This window comes from Mastigoproctus giganteus, chromosome 10, assembly GCF_048544385.1.
Source record: "Mastigoproctus giganteus isolate SK-2022 chromosome 10, ASM4854438v1, whole genome shotgun sequence".
Lineage (NCBI taxonomy): Eukaryota > Metazoa > Arthropoda > Arachnida > Uropygi > Thelyphonidae > Mastigoproctus > Mastigoproctus giganteus.
In genome coordinates, this window is record NC_143584.1 from 154,685,644 (window position 1) to 154,700,208 (window position 14,565).

The window sequence follows — 14,565 nt, forward strand, 5'->3', positions numbered from 1 at the left end:
CGAATCCCATCGATGACATGCAGAATTTTTATGGGTCTTTTTCACAACATGACTGAGTCAGTTGGTTTCAGGCGAGGTTAGCATGGTTTTTCGTCCAGGAAACAGCAACTTGACCACAGAACACACGCAGTTTACAGAAATATTATATACGACGCAATATGGCCTAAGCTGCCAATACGCCTAAAACCCTACAACAACAACCTTCGATCTTTTTTAAACAGTTATATGCCTTTGGTTATACGAAGCCTGTTTCTCTCATACTGTTCCTTTATAAAAGGAAATTCATGCTGCATGGAAGTCTTTCTTTATAAATGAGCTAGGCAGATATTTTTATAATATTCATTTCCCTATTTTTTGTTAGCATGTTTGACTTATTCTATTCTATCAAATATTACACTTTTTCTGTCATGTTCAGTTTTCTTACACTAGTTTCCAAAATTTAAGCAACGGCCACAAATCGGAGCATATTGCAGGACGCATGCAAATATTCGCCTGCAACTTAGTAAGCAGATGAACTTTAATGAGCGCTATAGATTTGTAAACCGAAAATATTAATTACTAATAAAATGACAGTGAATACGAGAGCACAAATTAATGAACACGACATATTGATCAAGAATAGAATGTCAGTTGCTGGTCAGTAGAGGGAGTATAGTCCTCCTTGACTGCATTACAGAACTCAAATCAATGCTACACGCTGGTGTGACTATTAGAAGCCACGTCAGAGTGCAACATTGATATGGCTATTAGAAGCACAGGCAGTAATGATTCTCACTGGTCCACGAAAACTCTTCAGAACTTCTTGAAAGTTTTTTGGTTTTTTCTTCCTGAAATGCAGGTTTTCGTCCATCGAAAAAGCAAACCTAAATAAAATATAGCAATTTACAGATATCATAGTGACACTTCATGGGCTTAGTGGCTTAGTTTCCTCGGTAGAAATTCTAAAAACAACCCAACCCAATGAGGAAATAAGGGTATCCCAAGAGTGTTCCAAGCAAGCTCTGTAAGGGCAGGAGCTCGCGCTGCCCACGCTATACGAATGGTGCTATTCATTCATTTCCAGATAGCGGTCAATCAGTCTGGCACGTGCGATCTGGTCATTATAGCCCCGTTAGATGTGATCATCCCATATTTCACTGATTAGCGCCTCAGATATGGGTTCAATAAGCTGTTCAATACTATAGAACCCTGGTCCGGCACTGATGGACCAAGGTATTTTCGCGCCCCGGGCAGAAAAAGTTTTCGCCCCCCCCCATTTTACTAAGGATATATATATATATATTCATGATCTGTAAATTTTGGCGCCTCTTAAAGACTGGCTCCCGGGCAAGGGCCCTGCTAGCTCGTGTCTTAATCCGGCTTGCCCTCCCTAAGCACATAAGGTGGTTACGTGTATATTCAACAGAATTCTTGCTAGAACTAACATATCCTTCACCCAACGCAAGGTGTGCCACTGATGCTATCGGGAAAATTTCATATTCGCGGTGTTCTCTTTCACAACGATGGCCAGTATGCTTCTGTTCTAGTCAATCTGTTAATTTAAAGGACATATATGGAAATCTTGAATTTATTCTTGGAAAGGTTCTATATAATGAGCAGAGCACCTTCGCGGAAGCACAATAAAGGCACACGCTGTTCTCCCACACCAAGTAGAAAGGACCTGTTTTCGATTACCATTGCGGAACGAATTTGAAGGTCAGTTCCAGTTGGGAAGCAGGAGTTTTTATTAGGCGAGTTAGTCGGTTTCGGTGAAGGGGTCGCATAATCCCTCTCCACTCTCTAAAACTCAGGTTTTTCTTTCAGCAACTGGCAAACTAAGCATAAAATACGGGCGAAGTACATATACAGTGCATTTTTGAGGTTTTCACAGTACTATACATCTAATTGTTACTTAAATGTAGAAGTCTCTCCAGGTAAATTGGTCCAATAATCCATGAGCAAGAGTAGATTTTATGTGATCTGAATATCATTGTAAAAAGTTTGTTAACCCTACTTCAAATCCACAGAAAACCGGGCTTCACGAAGGTATCTAAAGGTCATGGATAAGAACAGTAACGCAATTATATTTTCAGCAAATTCCCAGCTCTCAGCTACGAGACACAGATGATTTTTTGTGGTATCTCAAAGCATCGGATGAACAGTTTTTAAAGGAACAAATAAGTTGAAAGAGAAGCATGAGTTATCTTCAGAAATGTTGTTAAGAACTTCTTGGGAACAGGAAGGATATCAAACTTTAAAAAAGATTGTTGGAAACGTTCTGACTTCATATAGGCTTAAATGTTCACCTCTTACATTTCCATTTGGATCACTTTCCGGAAAATAATGCGTCAGCGAAGAATAAGGAAAAATTTCAAACGAAACGTCACAAAGAACGTCAACACGGTAGCTGATAACTCCTGTTACTAAAGAGAGAGACCTCCGGCGGAATACATAAAATCAAATTAAAAAGTGTATATTAATCGCATATAACATAAAATTAAGAAAAATTTTTACCTAAATACCTGCACCAAGTTTATTCTTTTATTTGACAAATAAAAATTTTAAAAATATTGGATATTGTGATAAACCTTTTATCACATTAACCAATATTCGAAACCAGGTACAGCTGATTCTTCTAAAACCACCCATTTTCCGGCTGTGTTTAGGAAAATGGACGAATCTAGCAAATATCCATAAAATCTGAAACTAGTTCTTAGATTGATAGGACAGTGTATCTTGAAATTTATAGAACATATATATACAGTGAAACTTCTCCTAACGGACATCTCTCTACAACGGACATTTTCAAATTCCCCAACTCACCTCTATTGGTTTTAACGTGTTTGCAGCTTCTGTCTAGCGGACATTCTCTGTAACGGACGCAGACAGTCAATCTGCACTGTTTCGGTTAGATTAGCACTTAATTTGATCTCCCCATAACGGACTGCGGGAGAGCTCACGGCCCTTTTTCTAGGAACGTTTCTTCCACATATTGCCTCAATCGTGTGTTTATTTTCTATTTCCGATTCTCTGAATTTTATCAAGGTTTACGTCGCGGTTCTGAACCCTTTTTCAAGAATTTTAAGGCACGTGTAAAACTTCTGATGAATTCGGTGTGTGCAGGGGGGGGGGGGGTATTTGATCGGCCTTTTGAGTTTGAGTTTTCAGTTTTGTTCAGTGTCGTGTGAAGTGCACAATGTCTTCTCTTAAACATTTAACTTTAAAAGATAAAGTCGAACTCATTAATGCGTATGATCGACAAAAAAATAGTGTTCGCAATCTCGCTGCAAAATTCAAAATCGGGAAGACGCAGGTAAGCGACATCCTAAAGAAAAAAAATGAACTGCTCAAACAATTTTGGCAACACGGAAATGATCAGGTTCAAAAATCATTCCCGAAAACTGTTGGACTTCAAATTGACAATGTTACGTATGAGTGGTTTTGTCGCGCACGTGCTAAAAAAATTCCAATTAATGGGCCTATTATTAGGGAAAAGGCTTTGGAGGTTGCGAAATCTATGGGAGTAAATGAGTTCAAAGCTTCTGTGGGATGGCTAGACAAGTTCAAAACTCGGCATAAAATTTCTTGGAAAACCGTAAGTGGTGAAGGTGGATCTGTTGATATTGGGGTTGTAACAGAGTGGACCGTTAAATTGGAAGATTTATGTCGTGATTTTGAAGCTAAGGATATTTACAACTGTGACGAAACAGGGTTGTTTTTTAAAGCTCTTCCTGAAAAAACAATGAGTCTAAAAAACGAAAAGTGCCAGGGCGGAAAAATTTCTAATTAACGCTTGACTACTATTGTGTACAAATATGCTGGGAGACTTAGAACAACCTCTTGATATAGGAAAACCACAAAATCCTCGTTGTTTCAAGGGCATGTCTTTTGTTGAATCTTTTGAATGTTGACTGGAAGTCTAATAAAAAAGTGTGGATGACACGAGATATCATGAGCGAATGGAAAAAAGTCACTTTAACCAAAACATGATTCGTCAAAACAGAAAAATTATTCTTTTCATGGATAATTGTGCAACATTCAAATCGTTTGTCTGCCACATCTGCAGAGTGCCAGCCCTTGGATCAAGGGATAATAAAAAATTTTAAACTTCACTACAGAAAACGTGTTTTAAGACATCTCATTGCAAATATGAACGATGTAACATGTGCGAGTGACCTTGAAAAGAAAATCAGCATCCTAGATGCAATTCAATGGATTTCCTCTTCAGTAAACGCAATTAGAAAACAAACTGTCGCGAACTGTTTTGTAAAGTCTGGCTTCTCAAACGAAAAAATTGAAGTTGTGAACAGCAATGTGGAGCACCAAGAAGAACAAGAACTTCAACATCTATTGATAATGTACGATACTTCAGCCACAAGTGACCCTGGCTACAAAGATATAGACTCGAACCTCACTACAGAAGATGGTGCTCTAGATATCAACGACATTATCATCGATATTTTTCAAGAAGTTCCTCATGAGGATGAAGAAATGGAAGGAGGTCATTCTGTCGAAGAACATATTAATGACGAACCACTGATGAAAATAGAAGAAGCGCTCATACAAATCAATCGTTTAAAAATGTTTTTCGCCGCTGAAGAAGATACTGAAGGACTTTCGATGGTTTCTTCACTTCAAACAAATGTTGAAAACAAAATTATCAGCCGGAAGAAGGTGCAGAAGAAAATAAGTGTGTATTTTTCTTAAGATAAAATCATAATATGCATAGCACAATTGTATGTATATTATTTACAAAAATATTGTTCAAAATCTGTATATATTTTAATTTAATTTTACATTAAACGTTTAACGATTTTTCTTTCTTTCTTTTTTTTTTTCTCCCTCAGACTTCTTGTTAGCGGACACTTCTCTCTAACGGACAAATTTTCGTTCCCATGGCTGTCCGTTAAAGGGAAGTTTCACTGTATATATATATATATATTGTTTTAGGGTTATCCGTAATTGATTACATAAACCCCATCTGTAAATTACTTGTGTTCTCTGGTCGATTTGCCTGTTTTTCTGGACGAAAAAACCCCAGTTTCGGGTAAGGAAACCTTGCTATCTACACCTGAGACTTTCTAACTCAGCCACGGAATGAAACCCCGTTAAAGTTCCTCGCGTCATCGACGGGATTCGAACGCGGGCCTTTTCCACTCGGATTTGGGGGTACGATGATAATCAGTTACTGTGCCACCGCACAGACACACAAAATTATAGAAAGTAAGATACTGGAATAAAATCACTGAAAAATATTTATTCAGTTTTTTAATATTTTTTCTTTATTTACAGATCAGTGCTTTTATCCACTCCTGCCAACAAAAACAACTACATAACTGTAAGTAGATTCGCTCACAAGTTTTTAGTAGAGCTAAATAACTGATTATTTTTTGTTCGAAATCTTGCCAGATAATAATGGAAATGGAATACTTTCAGTCTTATTATCATCATTCTTGTTGCATCATTATAGTTTGACCTATTGTAGCAGTGTGAGTCTTCTATCATGCGATTAAGAAAGATTTGTTTGTTGGGGGGTTAATAAAGGATTCTGATGACTCATATCATACCACTACCTATGGTTACTTACCGCGCTACTTTTACCTGCAGTGTACTACTTTAATGAGTAATAGTTTGGGACTTTTTTTACGTCATTTTCTGCGCTTGAGGTTCGCTTTGTGCAGTGCTTTGGAAACACAAATCTGACAGCGTACTTAGCAAGCTATGAGACTTATGCAGGTAAACCTCGATACAGTATATGCATTTTCGATCAATGCGAGTTTCGGTTAATACGGTCACAAACATTTGTACCCAAATTTCGAATAGTGCAGCCGATTATGAAACAAAAAAATTTTAACAATGAAAAAAAAAAAAAAAAAAAAAAGAAAGACTCCTGAAAACTGTCGTCCATAAACAGTGTTGCCAGATTGTGCTTTTGCCGCTCCACTATCCTGCCATAAGCCCAGTTTGGCTTAGGCAGATGTGTCAGAGCAGTCTCTTCCCATTACTGTATTTCGCACTAAGTAATAATTAATATTTTCTAAATGTTCACCATGTCCAAAAGGAAAAGTCATGTATCAGTGGAATCCGATAAGAAGAAACGTAAAGTTATTACTCTGGATGCGAAACATGACATTATTAAACATAATGCACTAGGAACAAAAGTCTTATTTTGATTGAAATTGAGAATCTTTTAATAACTTGGCTGGAATATTGCAATCAAAAACGGATTTCAATTGGTACCAACAACATAATGGTAAAAGCACTTAGCCGGTTTTCATCGCTCAAAGAAAACAAATTCAAAGGGGATAATTTGGCAAGCAAATAAAAAGTCATGGGCCACGAATATTTTTTGAAGATTGTTTTAGAGTTATTTTTGTCCAGCAGTCGAAACCCATTGCAAGCAAAATAATCTTACGTTTAAAGCCCTCTTAGTTCTTGACAATGCCTCTGGCCATCCTGCTGTGCTGAATGACGGTGTGAAAATGTAAAAGTAGTATTTTTCCTGCGAACTACGTTTTTGCTACAGCCAATGGATCAGGGCATAATTTCAACTTTCAAGGCCTATTATCTATGAAGAACTTTTGCGCAAGCAGTGCAAGCTACGATGAAGGAAGGTGCAATTTCATTGACTGAATTTTGGAAGAATTTTAACATTAGGCAAGCTATTGAAAATATTTATGAGTCATGGCAAGAAGTTACGGCTAGTACAATGATGAAGGCTGTGTGGAAATATTTTCTGCCTTACTGCGCAAATGACTTTTGTGGCTTCGAAAATCGAGTTGACGCTGTTATTGAAGAAATTAGCGTCATTGGAAAGGATCTTGGCTTTGAAGATGTCGATTCCTCTAATGTCAGAGAATGCATGGATTCGCATTCACTGACACAGATCTTATAGAATTGGAGCAGCAGCGTGCCTACGACGAGGAAGAAGCAATTGCTACTGAAGGAGAGGAGTGTGTCTCTGAGGAAATTACATTAAATTAACTCTGCAGATGTTTCGAAATTTGGAAATTGTTAAACGAATGTGGAAAGAAGCATGGTAGTTCGCCGAACCCTAGAAAATCGAATTAGCTGCTATCGTAAATTTTATGAAGAGAAAAAGAAGGCTACAACTATTCAAACGACGCTTGAAAAATATGTTTCTAGAAAGTGGCATATCCATTTTTCACATATTTTGTAGATCATTTATTTAATAAAAGTTTTTTAGCTTACTTGCGTTTCATTATTCTTTATATTTCTATCTATATACACACAGTTAAAACGTATTTTATAGGCCTAAATTAAGTCTTCTGACGAATGTTCCAAAACATCATGGATGAATTAGAATTTTTCCCATTGGTTTTTAACTTCGATATATATGCGGTTTCGAGATATACGGTACGCTCATTGTACGAATTAACCGCATATATCGTGGTTTACCTGTACTGCCACTATGATAATGAAATCTTAACCGCCATTTCGCGTTCTAGTTATATATGATGGATGAGGACCATATATCTAGGCCCTTGTGGCGACCACTGTGGTTACAATTGCTGCTCTTTTACAGGAAATGGCTTGGGTTCTAGTTCCATATAATAGAGGAATTTGAAAGTCTTTTTTGTTACAGCACGGCCGAGTTAGTCAGTCTTCGGCGAGGTTGCACATTTTTGTTAAATGTGGTGATGTACTTGTAAACTCCTCTGATCTTATGTGGTTGCCCTGAAATATAAGAAAATTTATTTATTTGATCCCTTGGAATTGTAGACCTTTTCCGGGGTGAGATGTGTACCTCGAACTGATTTAAATAAATAAATAAGTACTCCAGAAAAGCATGCAAACCGACCATAGCATGCGTGCAGTTCACAGACAGAATACACTGACACACCGTGGCCTTAGTTTCCTTGGAGTAAAATCAGAGCAGCAGCCATATATCTCCTCGTCATAACAGGTACAACCTCTATTCTTCTACCCTACTGGCTAGCATTGTTGTAATCGCAGTTCTTCAACATCGACACACACAGGGCAAAAAAATACCCGGGTTCAACTATTATCATATTAGAAAGGACTTTTATGGTTTTTCCACGCCGTGGCGGAGTTGGCCGGTCTCGGGCGAAGGTTGCATGTCTTTGCTCCTCCACCCTTAAAAAAAAAACCAAAAAACCTTTGGAAACTGATGAAAATTCCTTTTATGAACAGTAAAGACGTTTGCATGGCGTCGTTAGCTTATCGACTTACAAATTAATAGCTTTTTGAACACATTACTTGCTTAGGGACGATATTATGTAGAGGCTAAATTTAGTCCTCACTGACTAGTGAAATTGTATTGATACTGGGGAAAACAGCCAGTGTCGGAAGTTTTTCTCTCGTTGCACTGATATGCGGCACTGGCTTAAATACGAAAGTTCTGCACGTCAGGGATCCTAACTCGCACTTTGTTGCAATTACGTGATTTATGCTTTCAGCAGATGGATAAATTATAAGAGTAATTGATTAATAGCAAAGAATGGGAATCCGGAAATGCACTGAAAGCAATTCACAAATATTAATTTACCGAAAACACAGTTCACTGATAAATAAATTAGAATCAGTGACACAGTAATAATTTTATGTTTACTCTAGAGCCTGTTGTATACAATTCACCGAGTTGTTGTTTGTTTGTTATTTTGGTTTTTAGGAGCATTAGCAACTAAGGCCATATTGCTCCGGGATATGCGGTGGTCATTCCCTGACCTTTCCGCATCCTCCGTATTTGGTTGTGATGGGCTCGAACCCCGATCTAATCAAGAAGCGCGTGCTACGCACTGCTTCTCCTTCCCACCTGGCTACGGAGGCACAATTCACCGAGAATATAAAAAAATAAATTTTATTGAAATATTCTTGATATATATTATTGAATATATATATTATAGATAAAAGAATAGAATAGAATAATAATAGAATATAATAATAATAGAATAATAGAATATAATAGAATAATTGAATATAATAGAATAATAATAGATAATAGAGTATATTATTGATATACTGTATTCTTTACTGGTGGCAATATATTGCTATTACACAATATTTCAAAGACGTTTTCAACGTATATTGGAGACACGAAAGCTAAAGACGGCAAAAATTTAAGACCTAATACAAAATCAGCATCAGTGTCGTACTTTTTCTTTAATCCATTTTGCTGAATATGTCAGTATATAGATTGGTAAAAGTGAAAGAAACATCCTTGATGCCTTACTGTTCGCAATTCAGTTTTTGCAGTTTATAAATCCTGTCTCAAAATCAGACATCATTGTTTCTGATGATGCAGATGGAATTAATTTTCTTAATTCTTTAACACCCCAGCGTATGTGTTTTCAGATTAGTACGGTCATAATGCAAATAATAAAGTAATAACATCTTTATTTCTTAAACCATGAAACGTGTATAGCAGAGAAAAAAGAGGGGGAACAGTTTTAAACGTATCGTTTGCATACCTGTTCTGGGACTGTGCTAATAATTGTAGGTTCCCTTGTGTTGAAAATAGTAAAATACGATCAAATTCAGGGCCACATCAAATAATTGAACGCATTTCTTAGCAATAAAAATTCCGTAAAATTGAGGACCGTATTGAAAGATTTGCCTTTTAAATTACTACCTTGTGTTGTCAGTGTGAAGAATATTTATATAATTTTCATATATTTCAATAAAATTTATTATATATTTTTTGTCTTCTCGGTGAACTGAATATAACAGGCTCTAAGAGCAAAAATAAACATTATTACTGTGTTACTTATTGTAATTTACTATCAGTGAACTGTAATGAGTGTGCGATTAAGAAATTATTTCCTCTGTTATGCAGTAATATCTCTGTATCATCTCTCTGATGATACAGAGAGATACCTGTTACTGATTGGCAAACAAAATTAAATCATTATTTAACAACTGAAAGCTTCATTACATTGGACTAGGTTTAAAAAATAAAATTAATAATAAATATTGATCAGGTTTACTGACTATAACTATTATTGTTTTTACTCACTTTCTCTGGTTTCGTTTTAATTTTTTTCATATTAACGTCATCTGTTGTTTCATATTTTCACCGTTTTCTGTATTTCTTTTCTTTCTTTCTTCTAAGTCCAAAATTCATCAGGGTCTCGTCGTTTTCATGAAAATGCTCCTTCAAAAAACTGATGTAAAGTGTGAGTAACTACATTCAGGTTACACGATTCAAGTAGCTTAAATGTAGAATATGTATCTAAATGTGCCTATAGAATAAAATCATTTAAGCGATCCGAAAATAGAAATTGTGATCATCTCATACACGTGTTGGTTAGAGTTGCCCATCAGCCCTTCTGATCAGTGGTGCGAATAGGTGTAACGAGCTCTAAGTAGTACATACATTAGATAAGGACACGTTCATGAAAACAATTTCATAGTTTTTAATCACTGTAGCATGCAAGTATCTGGACAGTTAATTGTAACGTATTAAGACAGGTTAATGAACTTTCGTGCGTCTCACACTTAATCCAGTATCTTAGCCCTGGCAGTGAAAGTATCGGGTAGGACATGATACCCCCTTTCCCCACTTTTCTAGCGAAGAGCAACCTAGCATGGATCAATGATAACCCCCATACCGTGAACAACAGGTAAAAGTTGTATTAAAGGAAGTAGGTACTCCAGATAAACATTTCTGCCCCCCCATGTGGGAGTGATGGAGATTTGGGTCCAGTGAAACGTTGAGTGGTGATGTCTGCAGCAGCTCAAAAAAACGGACCAGTAATTTTTATATTTGACTGTGTACTTGTTTAGGCACACAAGGATCGGTATCCAGCATTTCCACAGATGTGAATCAGGCATGTGATAAGATTTTCTCACATGCGAGAGTTAAGTGTATCCTGTTGAAGTATTTAGTTGTACATTTAGAACAGTTTAATAAGCGGTTTAAATGTACCACTACTGTTTATAACATTACGGTAGTCATATGATTTATCATTTTTACGGTCTCATGAATCCATTCCATTTGTAACATGTCTTTATAGGGAAATCACTGTAGTAAGCAGTAGATACTTTAGTCACGAGCAAGGCTCCTGCTTAACATCTCTCATTCTTTGTATTATAATCACTAACAGACGAAGCCTCTGTGAATGTTGAAACACGAGCAGACTTTTTTTATTATTTTAATATTATTATTAAAATCCTTTATTCCATATTTCTCTTTACATAGAATGTGCAGAAGAAAGCATAGCAATATTACTCACAGCCCGAATAAAGTGGCCAGGAGTTAATATAAATAATTAAACATCACACAAAAAACACAAAATATAAAGTTGAGTGATAGTAAGGATGATACTCAATCCTTGAATTTCTATTGACAAAGTTATAGATGATATTATATGCACAACGTGTAACATTTCACTGTTGTCCTGCGGTTTCTTCACCTGTGAGGTGTAAAGTTACCTTCGGCAAAGGGCATCTATACAGTGGTGTCGAAAGGATTACAGTTCATGGATGAGTTTTATTGTTCAGTTCATCGTGGATGCTTTTCAATACCTTGACTCTTTGGAGAATCTCACGAAATCAAAGTCTAGTTGTTGAACCAGGCTTAGCATCTAAGTACGGATAATCCTGTCTGTGATGTGCAATCGGTGTTTATTATGACACGGGGATAGGGTGGCCTTTAAGCTATAGAGGGAGGGGGGCTCCAGTGTTAGTTGTGCAACTGGATAGTTGTGCTGCGACTAACTCAGAGTTCATCTCAGTAACCCGTTGCTCTGGTTACTGAGATGAACTGCTTGAGTGCAGCCATCGCAGTAACCAGAATTTCTGTGCAAACAGACGCTTCAGAATAGTAGAGGCGTCAGATCCCTACAGCTCCACCCCATAAAGAATGCAGGAGCAAATGATGGTATCGATGTAGCGCTTTGTTATGTAAAGGGCAGGGGCAAGCCGGCCCGAGGGTGAAAGGAGTGCACTGCATCCAAGCGTGAGCGTTCTATGGGCGCCTGAAAACCTGAAACTTACATACAAATATGAAGAAAATTTTAAAGGAGGCGCCAGATTTCAATTGACACCCCGGCGCCGCATACCCTAGGAACGTCCCTAGTAAAGGACATCAACCTGCAGCAGATGCTGCTTTGCACTCGTGACGTGACGAGATCAAGATGATTACTGAATGTGTTTTAGATCAAAAGCAACTCCTAAATCAATGTATTGCTCATCTGGGGAGATGAAGATGCTATCCAGAGATATATAGACCTCAGTTTGGGATCGTCTCAGGTCGAAGACAACTGTAGTAGCCTTCTTGCCTGAGTTAACTACAGTAGGAATCATCTCAGGGAGATAATCACCACTACTACTACTATTACTACTGCTGTACGGCGATTCTACCAACTGTGCTACCCTGAGGGTCCCATTTGCTCCCTCGCGGTAGCACAGTTGGTAAAATCGCTATCCTCCTCCACACTGGGGGAGATCTTAGTCGGAATCCCGTCCATGATGTGAGTAATTTTTATGGACCTTTTTCAAAACGTGGCTAAGTCAGTCGATATCAGACGAGGTTAGCATGATTTTTCGCCCCCTAAACTCGGGTATTTTGTCCAGCAAACAAGCAAATCGATCACAGAACACATGCAATTAATAGACAATGTACGTATATGGCACAATATGGCCTAATTCGCTGATGCGCTTAAACCCTACAACTACAACTACTACATACCACGAGGGCACCACAGAACACACCCAGTTTACAGACATAATGAGTACGGCACAATATGGCATAAGTCACTGATGTGCCTAAAATCCTATAACAAACATTGGTTAGTTCAAAGTAGCAGTATGCTGCATTTCGGGAAAAGATGTACTTAGCGCGGGTTCGGTTATAGTTGTGGATTTTGGTACTCCTAATTATTGAATGTTTTTATCTTATTTGAAGTGTAATTCAGTATTAACTTAAGTGCTGCAGTAACGCCTATGTGGTTACATATCTGTAGATGCTAATATTTTTCAGTTTTGCATCTTCTACAGCTTATAGTTTGTTTTATGTTTTCTGATCAGTTGCTCTTTTGTGAGGTTATAGCCATTTTCCAATACATTACGGCTCGTCATTTCTGCCTTTCCGTCTTTGGGACTGCTGCTGCAAAGTTCAGTAGGGATATAATCCTCCCTCAGGGTAAAGTTTCAAAGTAAGTACATGTACACAAATTCCTTCAGTATTGTTTAAGCTTAAACTGTCACCGAACGTCTAAGTGGTTTCACTCTCTGCAAGCATGAGTTCAGATACCCCGAAGACCCGGAAAAGGAGTCTTTTATAAACTTTTGAACAACTTACTCTGTCTCTCAATATCTTAGAACCATATTGTATTTCTTTTCGTCATTATAAGTGATGGAAAACAACTTCCACAGTTAGAAGACTTCTCATCTTCCGCTATAACTATAGTTGACTGTCAAATACAAGACTATTCAGGATGTGTCCTATCAATATGATCGTATATCTAAGATGAGAAAAGATATTATTAGCTTTCTAGCCTGTGAAGCTAACAAGGTCACCATAATTTCTGAAAATCTTATCATGGAAAAGTGATCGAATTTAGAGACAATTGCCATTGCTCTACTAATTGAAAATGAAAGTCTCCAAGTTATCAGTAAAGAAGTAAATATCCGAGTAAAATTACTTGAAAGAGTAGTAGACTCGTTTTCTCCTGCCACTCTCATCCAATCAAATCATTCTCCAGTGTCAGCTCAGGAAATTCCTGTCAAGAGTGATGCTATTTATGCGCAGTCATTAACTCAGAGCCCTACTGCGGTCAAAACTTTTGTGGATGCCACCTGTAGTGGGTTGCAATTGATTGAGAAAACTAAATCAAATAATAATGTTATCATTATCAGAGCCTCTGAGAATAGTGAATGCAAGACAAGCACCGAGGTCAAAAACCTAGTCACTAAAACCTTAAAAACTGAACTTCAAGAATGTAAGTCAAGTCCCTTAGATTAGTTCGAAACCGAGGCGTCATTCTGAAAACGGCGACAAAGTCAAATATTGAGTGTATTTCTGCTTCAGAAACCTTTACCACTGCTGGTATCTCTGCAGGAGCTTCTCGGAAAGGTAATCCTTCCGTGGTAATTTATGACGTCCCTAAAGACTTTTCAAAAGAGGAAATAATAGAAAATCTGTATAATAAAAACTTAGCTTATTTCAATTTTACCCTCGATGAAATCAAGCAGGGTACCTTCAGATTCACTACAAAGTCAAGATCCTCTTCATATGTGTACTGGGCGATAAGTTTCTCCCCAGAGATATATAACTGTATTTCATCGTTAGAAAGAATTTTCCTAACCTGGAGCTCCCACAAACATCGTCCATTTACTATAGTAACCAAATGCTATCTCTGCCTTGGTTTTGGTTATACTACACAGTATTGTACCAACGATTCCCCCTCATGTGGCCACTGTGCACGTAGTGGTCACGTTTTTGCCGAGTGTCCATTTAAAGAAAATCCTGCTTGCTGTGTAAAATGCAAACGTAAAAAGCGAGAGTATCATCACTGTTAAAGATTCAACCTGCCCGCAGAACCCACGAGCACTGGAGACGGCACGTTAGAGAACTACTAATGAATAATGCCCATTCCAATC